We start from the raw sequence: 23,354 nt of genomic DNA, 5'->3' as shown, positions 1-23,354 counted from the left end.
TATTTTTAGTAGAGATGGGGTGTTACCATGTTGGCCAGGCTGGTCTGGAACTCCTGACCTCAAGTGATCCGCCCGCCTCGGCCTCCCAAAGTGCTGGGATTACAGGCATGAGCCATCACTGATGTTTTCTTATCTTTAGAATGGAACCAATAAGTCCAGGAATGCTATGAATTGTTGATACAAAGATGCATACAAAGCCTAAAAACAAAGCCTTCAGTCCACAGTTGCTACCCCATAGCTGTTGAGGAAAAAGAGAGCAGCCTAGGAGAGGGTCTTAGAAGGAGTGATGGAGAAAGCTAGAGGATAGCCAGGATGGGATGGTGTCATTGAAGCCACAGGGTAAGAGAACCTCAAGGAGGACAGAATTGGCAATTATGTCATCTGGCTGAAGAGAGGTCAAGTCAGAAGAGGGCTGAAAAATGCCCTTTAGATTTAGCAATTAGAAGGTCACTGGTACCCTTGACAAGAACACTTTGAGTGGAGTGCTGGGGCTGGAAGCCAGGAAGTAGGGGTCAGCAGTCAAACCCGGAATCCAAGCCGTCTGGCTGCCAACGTCAGTGTTCACTTCACTATGCCAGGAGCTGCTTCCTTTTGAGAATTCCTATTGAAGTCATGCCTCAAAAATACTCATTTGGGGAGCAGTAAACAGTAGGATTCCACAATCTGTGAATGAAAATGGCCCCTCTTCATCTTTTTAAGTTTTTTTTTGTGGATAAAGCGAAGGTGGTTGTTTCCTTTCATTAGAAATATGTTACATCCTTTTGGAGGGTTTGTATTTACCATTTTATTGATATATGCTTCTTTCTTATATAACATATTTTGCAAAAATAAAAACAAACAAACAAAACAAAACCCAAACAACATATGTGCTTTGCATGAAACTCAGAAAGTTCAGACCCCTCGCTCTGCGTACGTGTTTGAGGCAAAGTATGGGACTAGGAAAACTCTAGGAGAACCGTGCCACTTGGGAAATCCTCCTTTAATAAATGATAGCAGTTGCATTTGAGATTGATTTGGTCATACGGATCCTGTTTGTCAGGGCTGTCGTTAAAAGCCTAATATTTTCCCCATTGCAGACTGTCTCCGAGTAATCCAAACGTGGGCAGCAGCTAAGCACGGTCAATTGCATGACCTCCTTCCTGCTACCCACCTCCCCCTCCCGGCTATCTCAACTCCCAAGTGGATGATCCCTCATCCCTAGCAACAACTGCAGCTGCTACTGTTTCTTGACTCTGGCGAAGAAAGTGGGCTTGGGGCCAGGCCTACTGTCCAGGGCTCCCTGTGGAAGATGCTAGAAGAGAGCAGCGCACACTCTCTCACCGTCAGTGACCCGAGTTCATCACATTGACCAAACATCTGGATTACAACACACAGAGTTCAAAGGTCCAGAGTGTGTGTCTGCACCTGGCCAGGCTGTTTAAACGGAGCTGACCTTAAACCAAACACCAGACCTCGGTGCTGTTATTTATGCGGAAGATTGGATGCCAAATATAAATAATAACTACAGCATCTTTTCTCCACAGGCTTTGTGATTAAAGGATGCATATAAAGGATGCATATTCACCATCTACTGTGCATGAAGAGCTACCCAACTCTACTCTGAGTACCAGACTCTTCTCCCTAGCAGGCAGATTTCCTTTCTACCAACTGTTTTTTAAAGTTTGTTTGCCTGAATAGTACCGTGACTCCCTTCTGCTGTGGAGCCCTCACTGGCCTCTTCATTTCAGGTCATCAGGTGGAGAGCACGCTGCAGAGAGGACTGTTCCCATGCCCAGGAGAGGCTTGTGAGTGAGCTCCGTGTAATCACCCGCTGGCAGAATGCAGTGCAGGGGACTGGGGTTACAGTCAGCGAGGAGCGAGGCACAATGATGCTTTGGAGTGGAACAGCTTTCAAATCTCAGCAGCCCTGAGTGATTCCTCCACTTAGGGCGAGTGTGTGTGTGATGGGTGTGGTTGAGAGCTGCCAGGGGCACAGCAGGTGTGGCAGTAGGGGGACAAGTTAGACCATGAGGTTGCTGGGCACAGCACTGGACTTGGTTTTTCTGTTTTTAGAAAGAGGCCTCAAAATAGAGCATCATTTTTCCCACAAACATGATTTCACCCGTTGTCTTGATTGTCATTCTTATCCAGTGTCCTGAGTACTAGGGAACAGGGCCATGTGTAATAATATTATGAGGGAAGAGAAGACAAGGCTCGAAACCCCGACTAGGATACTTCGGTTAGAGAGAAAGAAGTGATCGAATGGGAGCATTCAATCATTCCTTCATTCAACACATACTTACTGAGCATCTGTTGTGTGCCAGCACCACGCTGGTTACTAAAGCTATAATGATGATGACAGATGAAGATGCTCCCATCACAGAGCCCACTCTTCCATGAGGTTAGACTGCATGCCTACTGGGTGCCATGCCCTAGGAGTTGCCCTCCTAGATAACAGCCTTTGGAAGCAGATGAGACAATCAGACAAGTCACTTCAAAAATGTGTCATGAGCTGGGCGTGGTGGCTCACGCATGTAATCCCAGCTCTTTGGGAGGCCAAGGTGGACAGATCGCTTGAGGTCAGGAGCTTAATACCAGCCTAGCCAACATGGTGAAACCCCGCCTCTACTAAAAATACAAAAATTAGCGAGGCACGGTGGTGGGTGCCCGTAATCCCAGCTACTCAGGAGGCTGAGGCAGGAGAATTGCTTGAACCTGGCAGGTAGATGTTGCAGTGAGCCAAGGTCACACCACTGCACTCCAGCCTGGTGACAGAGTGTGACTCTGTCTCAAAAAATAAAATAAAAATGTGCCGTAAGTGTGGTGATCAAGGAAGACCAGGAAGCTATGGATGATAAGAAGGAGGCCAGGTCTAGTTTCATAGTTCTCTACTGGGGGCAGTTACTTTCCACAGGTGACATTTACAGTGTCTGAAGACATTTTTGATTGTCACACAGGTTGGCAGGGTTGCTACTGGCATCTAGTAAGCAGAAGCCAGAGATTCTGCTAGACACCTACAAGGCACAGGTCAGCCCCCCACAAAAAGAATTATCCAACTCTGAAGGCCAGTAGTGCTGAGGTTGAGAAACTCAGGGGTGGTCCTTGGGTCAAGTAATGCTTTTGGGAAGAAGTGCAGTTTGACTTGAGAACTGAATGATGCCAGGAGTTCAGAGTGCTGAGAATTGATGTCCACCATCTAATCAGAGGAAATAGTGGAAGAAAAGAAGAATTCACAGGAGCTTGAGCTCAGGATACAGAAACAGTGAGGGGAGGTCATAGGAGACGAAATGCAAAAATCAGTGTGTACTCAGACAGACTAGAGGGCCTTCTATGCCACGTTATGAAATGTGGACTTTATTTGGAGGGCATGATGGTTAATACAGTCTCCACATCATACCCCCCTCACATGCACACATACCCTCTTGGACATTTTTAAAGCCAGTGAGATGATTCAATTTGCTTTTAGAAAACCCACTCTACCAGCAATGCAGATGATTGGAGAGGGGAGAGATTGGAGGCCGGTGAAACCTTATGCACTATAGAAATGATAAATGGAGACTGTTGCAGTGAACATGGGGAAGCTGCAATAGACTCCTGAGAATAGAGAAATTTTTATACTTGGTGATTAATTGGATATTGGAAGAGAAGGAATTGCTTAGGATGACTCTGGGGTTTCTAGCTGTGGGCTAGTATGAGTGGTGAAGTGTGTTATAGAGAAGTAATTTGTAAAGGGACACAGTTCAGTTTAGGAAATGCAGTGTTGACGGTCCTATGAGGACATCCAGTTGGGCATGTTCTGCTCACATCTGGTGCTGCAAAAAGATCTGCCTATGAGACATGAATGGGACCATTGCTAGCACCCACAGATGGTAACCAAAGTCTTAGAAGTGAAAGCAGCATGCCAGGAAAGTGCTGAGTGAGACAAGAGAAGGCAAAGGGCAGAATGTCAGGGTTCGTAGGTAGGTAAGGAGGCAGAAGGAAGGGACCACAGAGGAGGGGGCCAGAGCAGTAGAAAGAAAGAGCAGTGAGGCCCACTGAGGGAAGGATTCACTTTAGGAATGAGAACATGGTCAAGCTGTTTAATGGAACAGAAGTTCAGCAGAATGCAAAATCAGATGGAGCTACTGGACTTGTCAATCAAGAGGTCATTGATGACCTTTTCAACAACAGTTTCACTTTAATAGTGAGGGTGGAATTTATTTAAAGACACTTGACTACCCAAATGTAGAGGAGGAAAATAAGAACAGAATGTCTTTATATCTCAGCAGAATTTGAATAGCAGTCATTTTCCAGGCTTGGCAAACAGAAAAGGAGTATACTGATTAATTAGCAGAAAACCAGATTAACAGTAGCCCAAATCATAAGAACAGTTATTGTATACTAAGAAAGAAGTCTGGAGAGCAGCAGCCTCCAAGTTGATTTGGCAGCTTAGCAATGTCATTAAGAATCTGGACTCTTCCTATTTTTCTGCTCTGCCATCTTAACAGTGTTGGCTTTTGTCCTCATGCTTGTATCTCCCTCATGGTCCCAAAATAGCAGCTTGCAGCTCCAAGCATCCCATGACAGTAGCTAAAGCAGGGAGGAAGAGGGCAGGGACCAAGATGAGGCTCACCTCATGCTCCTCTCTCCTTTTATTATGACACTTTCCCTTATGTCTCATTGGCCAGAATGCATTCACATGCCCTCACCTAGACCAACTAAGGTAAAGCCAAATGAGACTGCCATAAATGGCTTGCATTAATCAGGCTTTTTACCCTGGGGCTAGGCATGTGGCTGCCTAAGCAAAATTTGTGTTCTGTTCACAAGGGAGAAGGGGGACTCGCAGTGGGGGTGGCCACCAATGGTGTCTGCCGCAGGAAATCATCCTTTCACAGGGTGAGGGCAAGCTATAGAGGGCAAACCAGAGGCCTTACAGAATGAGGCAAGCCCTTGGAGAGCTTCAAAAAGAATAATTTGCTTCTGTAGTTGATATTCACAGCAGAAACATTCTAATGCCCACCATTAATAGCATACCAATGTTGGGCAGAAGGCTGATTGCTTTGCAAAGCTTATATTCTACACCCAGTAACACCAAGAGCTAGGTAGTAATTATGAAGATGGTGCTGATGATAAAGCGTGCTTATTGATTGCTTACTATGTGCCAGGCACTTTATATTCATTATCTCAATTAATCCTCAAAACACAAGTGAGATAGATGCTATTAATATTTCCATTTTACAGAGGAGAAAACTGAGGTGTATGGAGGTCCAATAATTTGCTCAGTCTCTCAGCTAGCAGCATCCAACCCACAGCTCTCTCAGCCCAACCTCAGCCCAACTGACTACATTCTACTATCTCCTTACATAAAAAGAAGTTGCTGGAAGGTTTTTTTATACCCTGGAGGTGGAAGCAATTGCATGTGAGAATGGAAAATCTGCTGCCATGAGCATTCTCTAGGAGTGTCCTGAGTTTTCAGCAATTCCATTTTCCCACACAACTTTGTAACTAAAGCAAACACATCGGACAGCCCATTCTTACCAGCTTTGCACCCTTGTTAACAAGCTCACTAGTCTTACATTGTACTCCAGGGACCTGGAGAACGAGATCCTTAAGCATGTTCACCGGATAAATGCATGCCATGGCAACCAGCGGTTCTCCTTGGTTGGAGCAGCCACACAGATGAGATTTGGGGGACAGTGAACAAATTCTGAGGGGATTCACACTGAGGAAACAGGGAGTCCCCAACAAAAGAGTACAAAAACTGTCTCGGATGTTCAACATGTTTCCAACCAGAATTGAGGTTTGCATCTCGATTCCTGAGAAGAAGAGCTGGCATTTCTGGGTGTTATGTTCTTGGCTCTATGCTAAGCATTCTATTATACATGCTTCAGCTCACTGAACGTCACAATGAAGTTATGAAGAAGATTTTACCACCTTTGTTGAGGAAAATGAGGCTTAGAGTGTTTAATGAATTTGTTTAAGGAGACACAGCTAGTGAGTGGCAGAGATGAGATTTGAACCCACCCAGATCTGTCCCTCCAGACTGATCATTTTTACCTCCTACACTTTACTGCCTAGGTACTCCCTAGGTACTGCCATGCATAAGTATCTCTAGGTATCAAATGAACACCTGGGGCAGATGGAAGTCCATCTTAAAATTCACAGTCTGTCTTTCTCCTTAAAATCCGAATTCCATTCCACATATATTCCAAAATGTATACACTTCAGGATGAACACACATACACAATTAAAATCATGGCTGCATGTTGGAAAGGCATTTTAACAGTACCTAGAAACAAAACACTGCGTTAACACCTTAGCTGTGCCCATAGTGTCTTGTGGGTTGGATAGAGGATTTTCACCTTCCTTAGAAAGAAATCAAAGACAGCCAGGTGCAGTGGCTCACGCCTATAATCCCAGCACTTTGGGAGGCTGAGGTGAACAGATCAGCCGAGGTCAGGAGTTTGAGACCAGCCTGGTCAACATGGTGACACCCTGTCTCTATGAAAAATACGCAAATTAGCCAGCGATGGTGATAGATGCCTGTAGTCCCAGCTACTTGGGAGGTTGAGGCACGAAAATTGCTTGAACCCAGGAGGTGGAGGTTGCAGTGAGCCAAGATTGCGCCACTACACTCCAGCCTGGGCTACAGAGCAAGGATCTGTCTCAAAATAAATAAATAAAAATAAAAACAACAACAACAACAACAACAAAAAACCTCTAAGACAAGCCAGGCTTTCTCAGGAATAACATTGGTTTTCCTTAGTTTGTATCTTCACTCAGTTGTTTTACTAAATCAAGTTCCAGTTTCTTTCCCCACCATTCCCAAAGCTGCTCAGATTGCCCTCTGTGGATGGGACTAGGAGTGTGTGGGAGACAAGTCAGAAGATGACAAGAAGAAAACCCTCCCATGAACATGTGGAAACCCAGTTCTAGGTACCAACATCAGCCCCTCTTTCCCTTGAGAATGACTTCCAGAATTTGGATTCCTGTCTCCAAAATAGAGATTAGAGATATTATCCAGAAATAGAATGATCACAAATCATAATCAAAATCTAAAGCAGGGGATATGTGAAACAATGTTATATCCATCCAAGGCTGCCCCTAGCCCACGAGCCACCCACAGCATGGTTTAGGATGTGAATTAGAGCACGGCATCTCTTCCTCTGGGCAGTACAGCCTTCTGCCAGAGTACGTGACTTGGTGAGTGGAGGCCAGGCTGAATTCGGCCCTCACTGTGCAAGGAACAATAAAAAATGGCAGGTTTGACCCAGGTCTTGACTCAGATTTCCAGATTGTTTTTCAGTGGTTAAAAGCAGCAAGCTGGGGGACACATTCTCACTCAGCTAAAAGGAAAAGGAGGGAAATTCTGAGGACTTTTTGGCTGTTGAATTTCTTAAATCCTGCAGCTCAGCCTGGAAAGACTCAATTAAGAGGAGTTGTAGGAAATCCTCAGAACCATGAAAGGCCCAAGGCCATGTTCAAAATGCTTTCAAAAACTGTTAAAATGGAACAATTTTGTTTAGTTCCACAAAATTGGCATTGACCCAGCCAACACCTCTCCTCTTAGCCTCATCTCTCAGCCTCATTCACAGTTCCTCATAGCACTGGAGGAAAGACAATACAGTGCTTAAGAGGGCTGGGCTATGATTTAGGTTTACAATTGGCCATAGTACTTCGGACCTGTGTGTAGTTAGGCAAGTTGCTCTCACTTCTGTGAGCTCTGGTTTCCTCAAAGGATTATTATAGTGGATAAATGGGATAATAATGTATAAAGCACTTTATGCAATGCTTGCCTCATGGAAAATGAACACTAAATAATAGCCATTATTAACCCAAGCAATGCTGGAAGAAAGAACTCAGGAGTGATCAGAATATATGACCCCCTTTCTTTTCTTTTTCTTTTTTTTCTTTTTTGTTTTTGCCTCAATACCAAGTTGGATTATGATTAGCACTATTAGAAGCATGTATGATTGGGCTGGGTGTGGTGGCTCACACCTGTAATCCCATCACTTTGGGAGGCTGAGGTGGGCAGATCACTGTAGTCCAAGAGTTTGAGACCAGCCTGGACAACATGGCGAAACTTTGTCTCTAAAAAATTTACAAAAAAAAAAAAAAATTAGCCAGGTGTGATGGCATGCACCTGTTGTCCCAGCTACTAGGGAGGCTGAAGCAGGAGGATCACTTGAGCCCTGGAGGTTGAGGCTGTAGTAAGCCAAGATTGCACCACTGCACTCCAGCCTGGGTAGCAGAGCAAGACTCCATCTAAAAAATAAATAAATAAATGAATTCAGACTCAGAATCAGTTCCACAGAGTTGAAAGTGATATAAAATCAAAGCTGATGGAATTTTCAGCCCTGGGTATTAAGAAGCAGAGAATTCCAGGGGAAAGCAATGATGAGAGGCTAAGTAACTACGAAGAGAGAGAGAGAAAGGGATGGAAGGAATAGCCTTCCTTGGTTCCTAATGGTTTTTCAGCTCCTATGAGTCTCAGCTACCCTTTCTTTAATACGGCTCCATGCATCTTCTCTTCTGATAAACCCTTTTTGACTTGAGCTGTCCATGACCACTGGTTCCACACAAGGGCTAAGTGTGTGGACCTCTCTGATTAGATATAAGAAATTGCCAAAAGCCATTCATATATGGTCCTTTAATCAAAATAACTGCCTCTTGAAAGCCTAATTAAATTAATCATTTGGTTTTAGTCCAAACAGCTGTTTGGCAATTGATCCCATTTGAAGAGATCAAGGAAAACAGAAGTATCAACACCTTTTACTGGGAATACCACAGTGTTATATGATGATAGACCATTATGAAGAGTTCCCTGAAAAATACATACTTTTGGGGAAATAAAATCCTGAAAGTTGTAGATAAAGGAGAAGGGCAATTAAGGTTCTTTGGGGCCTGCTTTCTGATTCCTGAGGGGGGTGCAGCCTGCTTGCTTTCAGGTCTTGGGCCTATAGGCATGTGCTTGCTTTCAAGGCTGGCTTAACGGGCCCTTGATGCCAACATCACCCAGTTATGCCGAAGACAGGGACATCTAGTCAGCATTCCATACACAGTATCCATCCAAAAGATCTTTTAAAAAATCATAAACACTGTTACTTTAATCTAAGCACTCTTTCTCAATATCCTGAGCTTGCTGGTAAACTAGCAACATTATTTTGCTATTGCCAGCACCTCTAAAACTTAATTCAGGAAAGTCTGTGAAAGGGGTATTGTGTTCATGGAACATGTATATTGCCCGTACATCAACTGGCATGTTGGGACTGCTCTGGGGACTGCTCTAGGGACTGCTTTGTGCTCTCTGGGGCACAAAGGTCAAAGTTTAGTGATACATGGAGTTGTCATCCTAATGGTAAGTATTGATTAGTAGCCTCAGAAACAACCAGCAGGCATTCAGTCTTTCTCCAGCCAGACGCCAGCCTCCCAGAGAAGGAGTGTCTTTCCAAGAGAGCCTTAAAAACAATGCATGGAACACTCAACCCTGCAATACACAGAGACGCTAAGAGAGTGAATGACTGCTTCAGCAGAATAAGTGGAAAATGATAAACAGCATTGTGCAACATCTGCATAGCAATGATACTTGGTAGGAAAGTCCTGAAAACCAATAAATATCATATATAGAGATATGTTTTCTATTGCTGCCATAACAAATTACCCCAAACTTAGTGAACTGAAAATAACACAAATTTATTTATCTTAGACCTCTGTAGGTCTGAAGTCTCAATTGGCGCTACTGATTTTTCTTCCCTGGCTTTCATAGGGCCAAAATCAAGGAGTTAGCAGGACTGCATTCCTTTCTGGCGACTCCAGCACTGAATTGCTTTCAAGCTTTTTCAGGTTGTTCAGCTCCTGACAGCCCAGATCCCCGTCTTCTTGCTGGCTATCAGCTGCGGTGGAGTCTTAGCTCCTAGAGGCTGCCCATCTTCATTATCACGCTTTACATGTTGCCTTTTCCAGGAACAGTGAGGTCCTCTCACACTGAATCTTTCCAACTTCCACTTCCGGCAAATCTCTCCTGCCTCCAGCCAAAGTTCTGTTTTTAAGGGCTCAGGTAATTAGATTGGACCCACTCAGCTCATCTAAGATAATGTATTTTAAAGTTTGTAACTTTAATTACATCTGCAAAGTCCCTTTTGTCTTGTGGTGTAACACACTCCACGGTATGTTCCAGGAAATTAGGAATGTGGACATTTTAGGAGGCTCATTATTTGGTCTACCACAATATATACTTTTATATCCTGAAAAACAGGGTTGCAGCTGGAGCTCTAGTAGGGTCTGCCTTGCAATCTGACTGAGCAAAATGCATTTGATGGTGTATTAGTTACCTATTGCTGCATAACAAATTACTCCGAAACTTAGTAGCTTTAAACAATAAATCTTCATTATTCTACACATTCCCTGTGTTGAGAATCTTCCACAGCTCAGCTGGGTACCTGTACTCCAAGACAGGAGTTCCCAACCCCCAGGACATAGGCTGGTACTGGTCTATGGCCTGTTAGGATCAGGCTGCACAGCAGAAGGTGAGAGGTGGGCAAGTGAGCATTACTGCCTGAGCTTCACCTCCTGCCAGATCAGCAGCAGCACTGGATTCTCATAGGAGCATGAAGAGGGATCTAGGTTGTGTGTTCCTTATGAGACTCTAATGCCTAATGACCTGAGGTGGAAGAGTTTCATCCTAAAACCATCCTCAACCCCCAACCCCGGTCTGTGGGAAGATTGCCTTCCACGAAACTGGTCCCAGGTGCCAGAAAGGTTGGGGACTGCTGCTCTGAGGTATCTCATGAGGTTGCATCAAGCTGTTCACCAGGGCTGTGGTTTCATCTGAAGGCTCAACATGGGGGTCAAAGATCCACTTCCCAGCCTATTCACATGTTGGCAGGCCTAGGAAGATACATGTCCCAGTTCACCCATCTGATTGTTGGCAGACTCCTCACCGTGGGAGTTCCTCCACGGGCTGCTTGAGTGTCCTCCCAACATGGCAGCTGGTGGTCTGAAAGAGACAGCCAGTGAACAACAGAGTAAGCACAGCAAGATGGAGTGAGGGAGCTTGAGATGGAAGCTACAGTCTTTTTTTTTGAGACAGAGTCTCGCTCTGTCACCCATTCCAGGAGTACAGTGGCATGATCTCAGCTCACTGCAGCCTCCACTTCACGGGTTCAAGAGATTCTCCTGCCTCAGCCTCCCGAGTAGCTGGGATTACAGGCGTGTGCCACCACACCCAGCTACTTTTTGTAGTTTTAGTAGAGATGGGGTTTCACCGTGTTGGCCAAGCTGGACTCAAACTCCTGACCTCAGGTGATCCACCCGCCTCGGCCTCCCAAAGTGCTGGGATTAATCCAGGCATGGTGGCAGGCACCTATAATCCCAGCTATTCGGGCGGCTGAGGCAGGAGAATTGCTCGAACTGGCAGGCAGAGGCTACAGTGAGCTGGGATCACACCACTGCACTCCAGCCTGGGTGACAGAGCGAGACTCCATCTCAAAAATAAATAAAGAAAACTACCTTTACCATTTTTAAGTGTGCACTTTCACAGTGTGAAATATATTCACATTGTTGTGCAACTGACCTCCGGAACTTTCATCTTGAAAAACTGAAAGTGTACTCATTAAACAACAACCCTCAGTTCTGTTCCCCCCCAGCTTCTGGAAACCACCATTCTACTTTCTGTGTCTATGAATTTGACTATACTAGGTACCTCATATACATAAAAGCATACAGTCTTTATCTTTTTGTGTTTGGCTTTTTCATTTAGCATAATGTCCTCAAGGTTCATCCATGTTGTAGCATGTGTCCAAATTTCCTTCCTCTTTAAGACTGAATAATAGCTCATTGTATGTTGCTGTGGTTTGGATGTTTGTCCCCTCCAACACTCATGTTGAAATGTAATTGCCATTGGAACTGTGTGAAGAAGTAGGACCCTGAAGAGGTGATTAAGCCATGAGGGCTCCACCCTTATGGGTGGGTTTAATGCCTTTTAAAAAGGGCTTTGGGGAGTGGGTTCTCTCTCTGTGTCCTTCTGCTTTTCTGCCATGTGAGGAACGCAGTGTCCCTCCCTTCTGAGGAGGCAGCGTACAAGGTGCCATCTTGGAAGTGGAGATAGGGCTCTTACCAGACACCAAGCCTGCCGGCACCTTGCTCTTACACTCCCTAGCTTCCACAACTGTGAGAAATAAATGTCTTTATACATTACCCAGTCTATGGCATTGTGTTACAGCAGCACAAAATGGACTAAGACATGTGTACATACCACATTTTAAAAATCCATTCATCCGTCAGTAGGCACTGATGGGACTGAAGGGTCCATGCAGAAAGACGGCTCAGGCCTTCAGTGTGCCAAACTTCCCTTTTGGTAAGGTTTCCTAAACTTCCCTTTTGATTCACTTGATGTGGGGTGGATATTAAAAAACAGATTCTTGTATTCCTCCACTGAAGTGGTAAATCAGTGGGCTTCAGTGAGCCCTGGGAATCTGTTTTTCTAAACAATTGCCCAGGGCATTCTTTTTTTCTTGTTTTGCCTTTTTAAAAAATTAAGGTATAATTCACGTACCATATAATTCACCCTTTTATACAGTTCAGTGGGTTTTACTACATTCACAAAGTTGTGCAACTACCACCACCATCTGACAATATTTTATCACACCATAAAGAAACCCGCACCCATCAGCAGTCACCCCCCATTCCTCTCTCCCTCCAAGCCCCTGATAACCGCTGATCTACTTTCTGTCTCTATTGATTTGCCTACTCAGGATATTTCATATAAATGGAACCATATGATATGTGGCCTCTTGTGTCTGGCTCATTTTACTTAGCATAACGTTTTCAAGGTTCATCTACCATTGTCCTGTATATCAATACTTCATTCCTTTTTATGACTGAATAATATTCCATTGTATGGATACACCATGTTTTATTTATTAGTTTATTTGTCGATGGGTCCATGAGACTCTTACCATAAAGGAAACTTGGGAAAGGCTACATGCTACATTGTACAGGGAGATCAAAAGCACATAGGATACCTAGGATGCTTGTGAAAATGCAGGTCTCTGGACCAGACTTCAAATCTCTTGAATTAGAATCAAGGGAAAGCCCAGCAATCTTGTCTTCAGGGTCTGGCTGTGTCTCACAGGCTGGATGCAGTGGTGTGATCTCGGCTCACTGCAACCTCTGCTTCCCAGGCTCAAGCAATCCTCCCACCTTAGCCTCCCGAGTAACTAAGACCACAGGCACATGCCACCGTGCCTGGCTAATTTTTTGTATTTTTAATAGACATGGGGTTTTGCCATGTTGCCCATGCTGGTCTCGAACTCCTGAGCTCAAGTGATCTGCCTGCCTTGGCCTCTCAAAGTGCTGGGATCACAGGCATGAGCCACCATGCCGGGAAGCAATCTGTATTTTGAACAATCTTGCCAGGGAGATTCTTTTGCCTACTGAAACTTAGTCTTGGAGCAGAAGCGAGGTGAAATTCGTAGCAGGAAAAGTGATTATTCCCTCCGAGAACGCTACTTCCAACAGTTTTTAAAGGTAATGTGATGAAATGACAGTTCAACATTTAGCAATATGACTATGATGAAAAGATATGAACAGAAACCACATGAACACAAAACCTTGAGACATACAGAGGAGGGAGTTAAAGATGAGGCCTTTTACTGTTTTTTTCTGTTTTCTGTTCTCTCTCTCTGTAGGCCCTGCCCGCTGGGCAGGCCTGCTCCCAGATCAGCTTTTTCTTATATAAGAATTTAACTAAGTGGATCTAATGCCATAGACTCGTAGAGCAGAAAAGGACTTGGAGCAGAAAAGCTTATCTTGTCCAGTGGCTCCCGAACACAGCTGATCTTCCAAGGATTCTTTTGAAAATCGGATTTCCAACATTCCCTTCCCCTTCAAAGTCTGGGACCTTGAAATCTGCGGCTTTGAAAAGCTCTCCAGGTGAATGTGATGGTCAGCCAGATTTGAGCTCCACTGGGCCAACACTGTCTTTTTCAGAGCAGGAAATTGAACCAACATCAGCCAACTCAGGGAAAGAGCACTACCTAGAACTTAGGGCTTTTAGGTCCTCATGAATATTCTTTCAAGCCTGTGTTGTCAAAAAGTTCTAATCATTAGAGTAAATACTATATGGAACCTAAGAATTCAGTTGTTGACACCAGGGTATAAGCCTGTACACAAATGCACTGTTAGATGTAGGTCAGCCTTTGACACCATGGATAGTAGCGGGGCAATGTCAAATTTTGAAAGAGTGAATGATTAACAAAATCGTCATTGCCATATCAATACTGTTTAGAATCGGCAACCATTAGTATTTCAATTCAGGTGATATCTCCCAATGGTCTGATTATTGTTAAAATTTAGAAACTAGAAAATTTGGACATCAGATATATCATGAATATGGATAAAATTCTCACCCCCATATATTCACTGTAAACCTGGAAAATAATGACTTTCCAGCTCAGTGGCTCTCCAATCTCACTCTGTATTAGAATCACCTGGGAGTGTTTAAAAATATACCCTTGACCAATTCTGACCCGCAGGACCTCAAGAAATAAAATCTAGGGCCAGGGCCCAGGCTCATGTATTTTTAAACCAAGCTCCCCTGAGTTATTCTCATGCACAACCAGGGTTGATAACCACTATTCTAGCTCCTTAGATATCTAATAAAATGAGAATAATTAGAAAACTTTAAATTTCCCATCATATTCCTGAGAAACATTTTAACCCAGAATGGGCCTATGAAGGATATCATTCTGTGATCATACAGCCTGGAAATTATAAGTAACATTTGTGCACCACTTTATAATTTACCACACACTTTCACATACATTTCACCACCCAGGTCTGGTTGTTTATTAAGTTTCTATGATACCTTTTCTGTTTAAGTTCAAAGTGCTGCATTCTCCTGCCCATTCTAAAAATGACTCCATTAATGAGGCTTTTCTTTTTAGAATTTTAAATTAAGGAAAATGAAAAAAATGTCAGAAAACAGGGCAGCAATGTTTTCTCATGGAAAACTGCACTGTATTTAATGATACCAGGACTCCTTGAACATTATATGTCGAGATTGGGTTAATTTCAGCCTGGGAGGTTCATAGACCCTTGGGGCTGAAGTAATGATAAGAAACGAAACAAGAGGGAAAAATTTAAGTTCTAGCCCAGTGGTTTTCAAATTCTGAAGTGCATGTGAATCAACTGGATGCAGATTTTGTTTCAGTCAGGCTGGGGTTGGATTTTAGCATCAGCATTTTTAACAAGCTCCCAGGTGACATCGATGCTGCTGGTCTACAGATCACATTTTGAGATGGAAAGTTCTGGAATGAGGGACAGGCAGTAGGAAAGAAGTCAGGAGATCTGTGGTTTTCTTTTCCACAGTTTCTGCCTCAAAGTCACCAAGAGACTTTGGAGAAGTTACTTCACCCCTCAGAACCTTAGACTTCTCATCCAAAAATAGGGCCGTGGGATTGGTCTAGATCAGAGATGACAAATACCTAATCCTTGTCACTGCTCTCCCAGATGCTGTGGAAAGACAGAAGATCCTGGAGGCAGGATGGCAGTAATTTCTGGTCCTCCGGCCCAAAAAATGCAGGCTGTATCTTCAGAAAGCATCCCAGTTAATTGTAAATTGTCACATACTGCAAACTGTGACCCTGGATCTGATTGTCAAAGCAATTAGGTTTCAAGAGAGTTGGACATTCTCAAAGTGCTAGTGGATGCGTTTTGATGGGGAAAGAAGTTGCCACAATAAGAGAGCGTGAAACACCAAGAGCCACTTTGATGAGAAAGATGCCAAAAGGCAAGGACGGAGTCTAGCAGGAGATTGGCAGGGGAGCCACAGGGGACAGACTTAACCCATTTGATGATGTTCAAGTCCTTGGGTCATCATCTGAAACCTTGGTTTTCCTGTGATGTCAGCTTCAGACCCCAAAACCTGGATTCCTACTAGAGAAGGACCACCTGCCACCACCCAAGCAGGAGAAGAAAGGAGACCCTGCTATGGGCAGAGCCCGGAGCCGCCTCCTACCCACATTCTCCCTTCAGGGCCCAGGTATCCTTTCCAGGCCTGACCGATGCTGGGGCTGTGCTCCTGGGACTTCCCAGTGGGCTCCTGTGCCCCACTGCAGTCATGCTCCACCATCTCCTAATCTCACAGGAGGCCGTTCATGGGCAGAAACCTTGAGAGTCACGTGGCTGGCACTGCTTTCAGATTTTCAAGGTTAAGGGAGATATTCCCAGAGAAAAAAATACATACTCTTAGGCACACTGTGTCAAGGCATCATGCTAATGACTCTCACTTTTATCTCATTCAAGCACCAAAATGCTGCAAATTTAGTGTTATTATTCCTATTTTACAGATGAGGAAACTGAGGCTCAGAGAGAGAAACTCCCCCAGCTCACACAGCTCAAATGTAGATGACCTGGCATTTGACTGCAAATCTGATGCTCATCACACTTAATGTTACCTCACTGCCTCCCGACCCAGCACTTGGAAAGAATCCATAGAAGCTGAAATTGAGTGAGATTGATGAAACAGAGTGAATTTCATTTCAACTCTCTAGTTCAGGACAAAACAGATGCCCAACACTTTGGAATAGTCCTTGCAGTTCTTGTAATTTTTTTTTTTTTTTAATGTGGACCTAACTCTTCTGTCTCTAGGTGGTGGCAACCTGACCTTGGGGTTCCCGAGTTACAAATAGATGACACGGAGAAGGTGCCTGGGACCCTGACTCTGCCCTTTGAGTGGGGTCTAGTTCCTTCTGGATACAAACTGTGGATGCCCCTAGCAACTTTCTTGTGGACAGTCCCCCAAACCGTGCACTCAATTCAATCAAACACGTTTTGAGAAATACAAGCTGCCACACTCTGAGGCACCTGCTGAGAGGCAGATACGGGTGAACAAGGCAGATGAGGCCCCCTCTCTGGGGCTGATCTTCTGGCTGGGGCATGGCGGGGCAGGGGAGCTGGTCACGAACAAGACATTTCATGTGTAAGGCATATGATGAAAGGGGGCAGACAAGGACCCAACCTCAGCAGGCCGCTCAGAAGACCAAATGGATTGAATTAAACTTAATCAACCTTTCCCTGCCTAGAGGAACTTAAACCAAACCGGAGGGCAAGCCATTTCTGCCACCTGGAGCCAGAGCTGCCCTGCCTCTCATCTGAAGAAACACTCTCTACTGAGGTTGCAATAAATTCCCAACTTGGCTAACTGGTGATGTGCAGAGCCTCTCTCCATCTGGGCAGAGAAGCACCAGGCGTTTACACATGTGTGCACACCTGCACACGCACACAGATGCACAGCCTACTGCATGCTCAAGGTCATATTTCACATCCTTCCTCCCCACAGGCGAAGCTGAGTGGTTGGGGTTTCCTTCAGAGTTTGCCCTGGAGATGCTGTTAATGTAACGTATTTTAAAACCATGTCCTTTTTTCTTAGGGGAACATACTAAGATATAACAGTGGTAGATCTGGGTGGGAGAAGTATGGGGGAATGGCTTTTCTTAATTTTTTTTAAACCCTTAATTATTTCTATTTTATAGCTTTTCCATAATGAGTATGGGTCACCTGTGAAATACAAAAATTTAAAGAAAAATAAGATTTATCTTGCTACACTACAGCTACTTTTTAATTCCCATTTGCCCTGGAAGATAAGCAGGCATAAGGTGTCTTTGTGGCTTCATGGCAGCTGTGAGGTATGATGGAAAGGACACTAAACTAGTAACCACAACACAGTTCCCAGTCCTGCAGACCTTTTTAACTTTGGGACTTCGGGGACATCACTTAACTTCTTCAAGCCTTCATTTTCTCATCTGCAGCATGGGGCAGTAATTGCTCTGAGGAGATGAAATTGGTGCACAAATGTCAAGTGGGAATATTATTATAATTATTTACATAACTGAAAATTGGCCAATGTTATACTCATGTACAAAGAAGAAAAAACAATGGTTCTGAGAATTATAGCATAGAGGAGGTGGCCCTTGTCAGATGGCCCCAAATGATTCCCACCTCCTGGTATTCATGCCCTTGATAGCGTCCTCCCACGGTTAGGAGGGCTGACCCATGTAACCAACAGGATGTTGCAGAAATTAGAGCACGTGACTTCTGAGGCTGAGAAATATGGTTTGGCTCTGTGTCACCACCTAAATCTCATCTCGAATTGTAATTGTTGAGGGATGGATCTGGTGGGAAGGGATTGGATCATGGGGGTGATATCCCCCATGCTGTTCTCATGATAGTGAGTGAATTTTCATGAGATCGGATGGTTTAAAAGCGTTTGGCAATTCCTCCCTCACTCTCTTTCTCCTGCTGCCACGTAAGAATTGCCTTGCTTCCCCTTTACCTTCTGCCATGATTGTAAGTTTCCTGAGGCCTCCCTAGCTATGTGGAACTGTGAGTCAATTAAACGTCTTTTCTTTATAAATTACCCAGTCTCAGGCAGTTCTTTATAGCAGTGTGAAAACTGACTAATACAAATACGTTGCAACTCTGCCTTATTCTCTCTTGGGTTACTCATTCTGGAGGAAGCCAGCTGCCATGTCATGAGGACACTCAAGTGGCCCTATGGAGGGGTCCTGCAAGTAAGGAGCAGAGGCCTCCCTGTCAACCTGCCAGCATGTGTGAGTCATCTTAGAAGCAGATTCTCCAGCCCAGACCTTCAGATGACCACCGGCCCAGGTGACCTCCTGACCGCAACCCCAAGCCACAACCACGCAATGCAGCCACTCCCTCTTTCCTGCCTACCATAAACTGTGTGAGAGAATAAACTGTGAGTGTATTGTTACTTTGGGCTATTTAACTGAGCACAAATCTGTTATGCTGCAATAGATAACCAACCCTTCAGCTTTGCAGCCATCTAGGAAGGTTTAGAGACCAGCATGGCTGTGGGAGGAGCAATCCATTCCAAGCCAATTTAATTTCCTCTCATGATGAAGTGACCTGGCATGTGGATAAGGGAGCAATAAGTGTATCTCCTCGCCTCTGGAGGGCCTTTAATTCAATGCCACATGCCACTCTCATCAACATGCAGGGAGGCAGGGTCTGAGCAGTGGTTCATTGATTTGGCCCTAGGAGATTACATGTAGAAGCTCATCCAGGACTTGAGGGAGGGGGAAGGAATATGGACATTGCTGTGATCTGAATGTGTCCCCAAAATTCATGTGTTGGAAACTTGATCCTCAATGCAATAGTGTTGGGAGATGGAAACTTTGGGGAGGTGTTTAGATCAGAAGGGCCCTGCCTTCATGAATGGATCAATGCTATCATAAAAGGGCCTGATGGAGACCGTTTGGTTCTCTTTTTGCCTTTCCTTCTGCCTTCTCCGTGGGAGGGCACAGCATTCAAGACACCATCTTAGAAGCAGAGACTGGGCCCTCACCAGACACCAAACCTGCCAGTGCCTTGATGTTGGACTCTCAGAATCCAGAACTGTGAGAAACAAATTGATAAATTACCCAATTTGTGGTATTTTGTTATAGCAGCACAAACAGACTAAGACAGATACTAATACAATACCAACATCAATACTGCTAGCAGGCTGGGCACAGTGTTTACACCTGTAATCCCAGCACTTTGGGAGGTCAAGGCAGGCAGATCTCTTGAGGCCAGGTGTTCGAGCCCAGCCTGGCCAACATGGTGAAACACTGTCTCTACTGAAAATATAGCCAGGCATAGTGGTGTTTGCCTGTAACCCCAGCTATCACTCGGGAGTCTGAGGCACAAGAATCGCTTGAACCCAGGAGGCAGAGGTTGTAGTGAGCCAAGATCCTGCCACTGCCCTCCAGCCTGGGTGATAGCACAACATTCTGTCTTAAAAAAAAAAAAAATACTGCTAGCAATGCACTTCACTAACACTCATTTTAACACTGCTAATACTTGTCACCCAGATAACCTCCCTCCTGGAGAACCCCAGGTTCTTCAGAACTCAGTAATCACTCTTTAACAAACAAGGAAAATGGTTTCAGCCGCACTGCAGCACTCTGACACATCTTCAAAAACTCCACAGATTTCCAGAAAGACATACCTTCTCCTGGTCAGTGGGGGTTACGCCCTTGGGTCACCACTGTCATCTGGTCCTTAGCCATCATCCTCTGTTCCTGAATCTGCCATTCTCTCTCCCCATCTCTGTTACCCCTGGACCACCTCACATCTGCCATACCTCATAGCATCATGAACACAAAGCTGGTTCCCAAAAGTGTTTGTGGACAACGGAAGGGGTATTGCAGTCCTGCATATCTGGTCAATTACAGCAACATAGCATCCTGGTTCTTGGCTGAGTGCAGTGGCTCCTGTCTGTAATCCCAGCACTTTGGGAGGCAGGTGGATCACTTTAGGTTAGCAGTTTGAGACCAGCCTGGCCAACACGGTGAAACCCCGTCTCTACTAAAAATACAAAAAATTAGCCGGGTGTGGTGGTGCACGCCTATAATCCCAGCTACTTGGGAGGCTGAGGATCATTTGAACCTGGGAGGCGGAGGTTGCAGTGATCCAGGATGGCACTGCTGCACTCCGGCCAGGGTGACAGATTGAGGCTCTATCTCAAAAGATTTTACTTTTTAAAAAAGTAAAAAATAAATAAAAATTTAAAAAGCAATATAGCATCCTGGTTCTTGAGTTTTCTAGCCTGTCCCTACACCTGCGGCTTCTCTTGCTCTAGAGATGTCCTTGCTAATCACTGCTCTCCTGAGCTGCCTCTGTTTTTCTCTGGACCCTCTCCTCTCAATCCCTTCCTGCTTCCCATCTCCGTGGCCCTGGCTTCCTTCTCACAAGCTTGCCACCCCCAACTCCAAATTCCTGTCAATTTGTTGTAAACAAGCTACCTCTGTTTGTGTCTTGCCTTTTCCCACCAGGGAGGTATAGACATGGTTAAAGACACGGCCTTCGGCACTGGAAGGCCTCCTTTTCTCTCCCAGCTAGGCATTCTTCAAATCCTTCCTATCCCTATTTAACAGCTGACAAAACTGACTTCCGGGGGATTTGGTTTTGCTCAAGGACCCAGGGTCCTTCAGGGGTAGGTAGGAAAGATCTGGGACAACTCCCAGGCCTCTTCCTGGCAGAAGGAGAACTAGGTTGGAGAATGCTAGTTGAGGGCACCTGCAAAAGCTAAATCAAGCCTGCCTGAAGCTTAAGAGGAAGGAAATGTGTGTAGATTTAGTTCCTAGAGGGCTTATAAATAGGACCATTGCTCATTTGTCCTGAAAAGTCGCTGGGCAACGTTCCCGAGGTGAGGGGTGGGGGCGGGGCCGCATGCCCTCCTGAGGTCATTTCTAGCTTGATGATTCACACGGCAAAATCCCAGCGTGGGTTCAGCGCCCCTCCCCCCACCCGCCGCGTGTACTTTCATTTTGCATGATGATTTTTCACTCAGGCTGATGTGAACCCAAATTGATGTCATTTCCCTCCCAATAAGCTCTTGACCAGAAAACATCTAATTCTCCATCTAGCTGGGATTTTTTTTTTTTTTCACTCAGTTTCTATAAAATCATGCTGCAGTTTGCCTCGATATTTTCTTCTCTTTTAAAGATAGCATTTGTCAAGGCTTATCTTCTGGTCGTAAAACTAATACATATGCTCACTGCAAAAGAATCTGGAACACAAGCGGCCTGAAAGAAGAAAATAAAAATGACATATAACATCACACCCGTAGACAAACAGGAAAGATCATAGTATGTTTTCTGCCTTCCCCTTGTATATATATTTTTATCATAATTAGATCAAATGCTTTTTTAAAACAGGAAAGATCATAGTATGTTTTCTGCCTTCCCCTTGTATATATATTTTTATCATAATTAGATCAAATGCTTTTTTAAAAATCTATTTAAGAGTGAGAGGGAAGAATCATAGATTCTGGCTTCAGTAGAACATGTGTTTTAATAGGTTATATTTATTGAGGGCTGAAAATGTTCTAGGCACTTTACTCAGCGTGCATTGGTGGAATGTCAGCCATTTATGTTCATTGTTTTTTAAAATCCTGACAACAGCCCCTGAGGAAGATATTACTATCACGCCCATTTTACAGGTGAGGAAGCCGAGGCTCTGAGAAGTCCCAAGAACAGCTGGTTCATAAAGCAGCTGGGATGAATTTTAATTAAAATCATCTTGCTTCCACAGGCTGGGCTCTTAAACTTTTTATTTATTTATTTATTTATTCATTTATTTACTTTTTATAGAGACAGGGTCTCACTATGTTGCCCAGGCTGGTCTTGAACTCCTGGGCTCAAGCAATCCCCCCACCTCGGCCTTCAAAAGTGCTGAGATTACAAGCGTGAGCCACCACACCTGGCCAGCTATTAACCTTTATAGTATGTATAGAGTTTGTCCCTCCGTAGGGATAAGTGCTTCAATTGGGAATGCCATGAAGGCAATACTGGCCTGCTTCTCATGTAACTGAGAATTTTTTTTTTTTCATTTTTGAGACAGGGTCTCACTCTGTCGCCCAGGCTGGAGTACAGTGGTACAATCTTGGCTCACCGTAATCTCCATCTCCCAAGTTCAAGCGGTTCTCGTGCCTCAGCCTTCCGAGTAGCTGGGACTACAGGAGCACACCATCATATCTGGCTAATTTTTGTATTTTTTGGTAGAAACAGGGTTTCACCACGTTGGCCAGGCTGGTCTCAAACTCCTGACCTCAAGTGATCTACCCAACTCGGCCTCCCAAAGTGCTGGGATTACAGGCATGAGCCACCTCACTGAGCCTGTAACTGGGAATATTTTTATCAAAGCACAACATACTTGTGGAAAAAAGATCATGCTCCTTTCTGACCTTCTGCAACCCTTTGCTTTAAAGAATATATAGGGAGAAAGGAAACTGGAGGAAAAGGTCATAAGTGTACTCGCCAGTGCTACTACAAGTTTGCCCATGTTTTCCTATAAGTGTTGCTATTTTAGTGCTTGATGGACATCTAAAGTGTCCCTGGGCACAGGGGAGCTGACAGGTGCTGGGGCTCAGCACAGATGCTGTAAAGTGACTGCTCATTCTTTCTGTGGCCATTCGTTGAGTACCTACTGTGTGTCTCTCAGGCACAGTGCTCAGCATGTACTCCAAATGTAATCTGTATAAAACCAGCATGCCCATGGGGTTGGCTTCAAAGTGGTGAAGTGATATCATAATGTATTAGTCATTCTCATAAAGTACGCTCATAAAGACATACCTGAGACTGGGTAATTTATAAAGGAAAGAGGTTTAATTGACTCACAGTTCCACATGGCTGGGGAGGCCTCACAGTCATGGTGGAAGGTGGATGAGCAGCAAAGTCACATCTTACATGGTGGCAGGCAAGAGGGCTTGTGTAGGGAAACTTCCCATTATAAAACCATCAGATCAGGCTGGGTGCAGTGGCTCACGCCTGTAATCCCAGCACTTTGGGAGGCTGAAATAGGTGGATCATTTGAGGTCAGGAGTTCAA

The 23,354-nt window shown here is 44.6% G+C and overlaps 1 long non-coding RNA gene across 1 annotated transcript in view; it reads right to left on the bottom strand.

The window, feature by feature from the left end:
- Positions 1–9,632: 9,632 nt before the first annotated feature.
- LOC134735486 (uncharacterized) overlaps positions 9,633–23,354 on the bottom strand; it is a 49,384-nt gene continuing 35,662 nt past the window's right edge. The window contains exon 3 of the long non-coding RNA XR_010118663.1: positions 9,633–10,954. This is a non-coding gene — a long non-coding RNA (uncharacterized lncRNA). The remainder of the gene's footprint in view (positions 10,955–23,354) is intronic.

This window comes from Symphalangus syndactylus, chromosome 21, assembly GCF_028878055.3.
Source record: "Symphalangus syndactylus isolate Jambi chromosome 21, NHGRI_mSymSyn1-v2.1_pri, whole genome shotgun sequence".
NCBI classification, from domain to species: Eukaryota; Metazoa; Chordata; class Mammalia; order Primates; family Hylobatidae; genus Symphalangus; species Symphalangus syndactylus.
The sequence above is the reverse complement of the archived record's forward strand: the minus strand, read 5'-3'. Positions and strand labels throughout refer to the sequence as shown.